Genomic DNA, 5,095 nt, shown 5'->3' with positions numbered 1-5,095 from the left:
TATAGCCCATACATTTATTAACCATAACCCAAAAAGTTTAAGTTAAAATGAAAAGTCAAAAGTTCAAACGAAAAACCAAACAAGTTTCAAATTTTTACTAACAATTAAACTTAAATCTTCCTCTTACTTAAAATCAATATAAACCCTAACTTTTTTTCTTAATCATATTTGAAATTAATTATCATTGTTCTTTTAGTATTCTCACAAATTGAATAATTATACATAAACCCTAATTCTTATTTTTCCTCAAAAGAAAATAAACTTTAATCTTAATCCTAGTTTTCTCTAAAATATTTTTTTAATCACGATTATATTAAAATTGATCGAGGTTTTTTAACTGTTTTCTTTGAAAAAATTCACAACAACGTCAATCTAAATAGAATTGACTAAGGTTTGTTCTATTCCTATTACCATTCTCCTAGAACACCTTAAACATAATCTATAAAAAAAATCTCTAAATTGATGTTTTTTCTTCTTGATCATGATTACACACTAAAATTGATTGGGTGGATGGATTATTCTTCGAAAATAGTAATAATGTGAAAATCTTACATAAATTTAATTAGATAATTAGCTTCTTTTTGTTATTGACGTTGGTTGATGTAGATCTAGGGATTTAATGATTTTCTTATTATTTTGGGCTATATATAAAGATTGTATATAACTTTGTGGGCTATATATAATGATTATAAAGGTATGTTTGGTTAACTTAAGCACTTATTTTAGATGGGTTATGATTAATAAATATGTGGGCTATATTTAAGAAAAGCCAATTTTATTTTTATTTTTGAAAAGTAGGGACATGATTCCCATGGCTCATTTCTTCTGCCATAGTGGTTGTATTTCCCTATTTAAAATGAGTCTACATCGACTGGTTAAGCGTGAAAAATAGATGTATATTGGACCAACGGTAAGGGTGAAACATATAAAATAGGGGTATTTATGTAAGTTTAAGAGATAAAATTATCGAAAGCTCGACTAAACTAAAAAATAGTGGTTGCTCTAGTCACGAAGTATGGTTTTTAGGGAGGAAAGTATGAAAATAGTGAGAGATCAAGGTGATGATATGATTTTAGGTGGTGTCTTCCAACTGTAAAGATCAAGTTCTTAGACTTTGTTGTAATACTACTACTATGAGACTTTTTTGTGTAGAATTGAAAGTAAAAAAGTCTGAGAGTTCTAGAGTTTTTGAGATACTTTTGTTATTTCCAAATGATTTGTGAATACGTTGAGTTACCTATTTATATTAGTATTAGCACACCCGTCTCTCGTAAGATGTATCAAAAATAGAAGACTCGAGAAGATGTGAAAACATGGTAAAATCATACTACCTTTTTATTTATCCCTTTTTTCTCAAAACGTTTATCACGACTTAGTCTTTTTCGTAGACCTCCAGACCAAAATCCTAGAGAAGATACTCCTATGTGATATAATTGATATCTCGTGGAAATCAAAAAGTAGAGTCGTTGTGATACTACTGTTAAGTTGACAGAGCCGTACAAGACTATTTGGTAAGAGGAACATATCTTCAAAATATTAGCTTCAAATCCGCGACGATTTGGTTTTTAATCGCAAAAAGCACGTCCAACGTGTGAGATAATGTGAGAATATAAGTGTGAAGGGATCCTTCGTCTTTTTTACCACCTGTTTTTAGATGCAAAACAAATAAAGTGAGGTGTTTATGTGAGTCGAAAGATCAAAACTGTACAAATCTTGCCTAAACCAAAAAATGATCGTTTGAACGTAGCTTTAGTCACGAAAGGAGGAGATATGGTTGATCTTAAGGAGGGAAGCAGAGAAAGAGTGAGAGATCACGATGATGATGTGATTGAAGGTGATGTCTTCGAACTGTAAAGATCAAGTTCTTAGACGGTATAGTAAACTACTACTACAAGAATTTTGTGTATAAAACCGAGTGAAGACTCTAGTGTTTCTGAGATACTTTTGTGATTTCTGGATGATTTTTGAGTAGGTTGAGTTACCTATTTATAGTAGTAGAAGTTGTAGCACGCTAGTCTCTCGTAACAGGTGTTGAGAATATAAGAATCGTAAAGACTCGAGAAGATGTGAAAAATCGTGGCAAAATCCTTTTTGCGTTGCTTGGAAGGTAGATTACTATCTTTTCATTTAATTACCCCTTTTTTTCTCTCAACGTTTTTCATAACTTAGTCTCTTTTGTTATGAGTGTGATCTGACACACCGTATCTTCCATAACCGTTAGACCAAAACCCTAATGAATATTCTCGTGTGACATAATTGATGTCTCGTAAAAATCAACAATAGAGTTGATGTCTTATTACTATTAAGTTGACAGAGTCGTATAGAACAATTTGGTCAAATAATATATTGAACCATGTCTTAATTTTAATGATTAATTGTTTATACTAAAAGTGATGAATCTCGTTGAGACTCAACGATCTATAGGAAGCCAAGTAGTATGGACGACTAGTGCTAGTAAGTTTGAGTGATGCTATCCATAGGCATTTGAGAATATCTGGTACTCACTGATATAACACTTCATGTTTTTGACGCAAGGTCATCAAGGATTTATAAATGAATATGTTTAATATTTACTTATATAGTTGACATACTTAGTCGTTAAAGCTCGCCCAATAAAATGAGACCATTTCTCGATGTTTCAACCGTCTACTAGATGGCAATATACAAATTGTTGGTAACAACACACTAGGCGCTCTAGGTGGTCGTTCAACCGGTGGGACTTGTGACAAATGACTTTATCTCACGCTATTAAAAGAGGGTTCATTCAAAACAACCGTGGGTGAGAGAAAATTTTTCATGCCAAGAAGTTAGAGATCATAGGCCGGTGTAACATGCACCATCGGTAAAAAAGAAGGCCCTAATGGTGGCAAGTCAGCGCTGGGATGGAGCTGCTATTGAAAATGCGGGGGGTATAACAACCTCATCCAATATTTCGATTAGCAAACTGTATGAACTAACTCTAATATACTTTTAAGAGAATCAATCAGACAGTCAGACTCAATCTTAATAAAAAGTATATCAATGAGTTAATATATCTATCTCTCAATTTGATCTATACTCAAACAAATAGAAATCAGTGAGTCTTTATCAAATACTAGAGATATAAACTTGGATGGTACCAAAGACCAATATCCAAGGATCAATCAATTTCCAATCAACAACCAAAGGTTGGATTTCACAATTGATCGATGCAACGCACAACCTGTGATATTTCAATTATATAACAAAATATAATGCGGAATAGAAATAACACAGACACTAGAAGTTTTGTTAACGAGGAAATCACGAATGCAGAAAAACCCCGGGACCTAGTCCAGATTGAACACCACACTACTATAAATATTAAGCCGCTATAGATACTGGCCTACTATATACTAACTTCGGTCTGGACCGTAGTTGAACCCTAATAAATATCACATTGATTCAAGGTACAGTTGCGCTCCTTACGTCTCTGATCCCAGCAGGATACTACGCACTTGATTCCCTTAGATGATCTCACCCACAACCAAGAGTTGCTACGACCCAAAGTCGAAGACTTTAATAAACAAATCTGTATCACACAGAAAAGTCTATGATAATAGGTTAATCTGTCATCCAAAGATAAACCTAAGAGTTTTGTTCCGTCTTTTGATAAAATCAAGGTGAACAGGAACCAATTGATAACCCAGACTTATATTCCCGAAGAACAACCTAAAATTATCAATCACCTCATAATAATCTAAATCATATGGTAGCGAAATTAGATATTGCGGAATCACAAACGATGAGACGAAGATGTTAGTAATTTCTTTTTATCTTGACCTATCGGAGATATAATCTCAAGTTAGTTATTCAATTGAACTCGTACGATAGAAAATGGCAAGATCAGATCGCTCAACTACAAGAGAAGTAGTTTCGTCTGGCTTCACAATCCCAATGAAGTCTTTCAGCCGTTAACCTACAAGGTATCGAGAAGAACCTAAGGTTAAAGGAGAATCGACTCTAGCAAAACCAACTAGTATCACACATGAGGTGTGGGGATTACTTTTTCCAGTTGCTATATGTCTCATTTATATAGTTTTGAAATCAGGGTTTGCAATCCAAGTTACCTTGGTAACAAAGCATTCAATATTCACCGTTAGATGAAAAACCTGATTTAACCAAGCTAATATCTTTCAACCATTAGATCGAAACTTAGCTTGTCACATACAAACGAAATGTATTTCATTTATGTTTGAGTAACCGTAACTAAACGTGTACACTTAGTTGGTTCACAAATAGTTAACCAATGGTTAGCCATATGAGCACTTTCATATTAACCGTATTCATCTTCTTCATATAACTAGTTCAAATGACTCATAAGAACTAGTTGAAGAGTTGTTCAATTGCTTAGGTCTTTATGAATAGACACAATTGAAACAAAATAGGTTTGATTCATTTGAATCAATTCATGAACAATATAGCCACGGTTTGCAAAGATTGCATTCCTTATTGATTTATTGTTTAAGTTTATGACTTTCCGATTTGAGAAATATAACCAGCTTGGGTACGCGTACGGGTACGTGTACGGGTACGTGTACCATAGCTACCGGATTTGAGTTTAGAAACTCAGCAGAAATTTTCGGTTCGAAAACTTTCGTGGGTACGCGTACGGGTATGCGTACCTAAGGTGACTGGTTTAACAGTTTGCAAACTTACAAACTCAGCAGAAATTTTCGGTTCGAAAACTTCCGCAGGTACGCGTACCCAACCTGTCTCCTTCACCAATACCGTATGTACACATATGCACACACTTGGCAAAGGTAGGAAAACGGGATCATAATGAAATTTCCACGGAGATGCTTCAAGACCAAATAAAAGTACATATCAACTTTTTTTTAGATGCAATCATAAAGCCGAAGATAAATGCATTCATCAAGGAGAATCGACTATCGTCTTCAAAGCTATTTTCAAGATTGAAACGTCGCCATGACTTTCGTCACGGGTAAAGATGAAAGTGGTTAAAGCAAAAGCTTAACAACACATATTTCGAGAAAAAGATAGGCGAGTAAACTCGGCTCGAAATAGCAAATGTATATGTATGAAAACTATCATACTTATACGACTATTGTCTCAA

The sequence above is a fragment of the Papaver somniferum genome, chromosome 2 (genome assembly GCF_003573695.1).
Source record: "Papaver somniferum cultivar HN1 chromosome 2, ASM357369v1, whole genome shotgun sequence".
Lineage (NCBI taxonomy): Eukaryota > Viridiplantae > Streptophyta > Magnoliopsida > Ranunculales > Papaveraceae > Papaver > Papaver somniferum.
The sequence above is the reverse complement of the archived record's forward strand: the minus strand, read 5'-3'. Positions refer to the sequence as shown.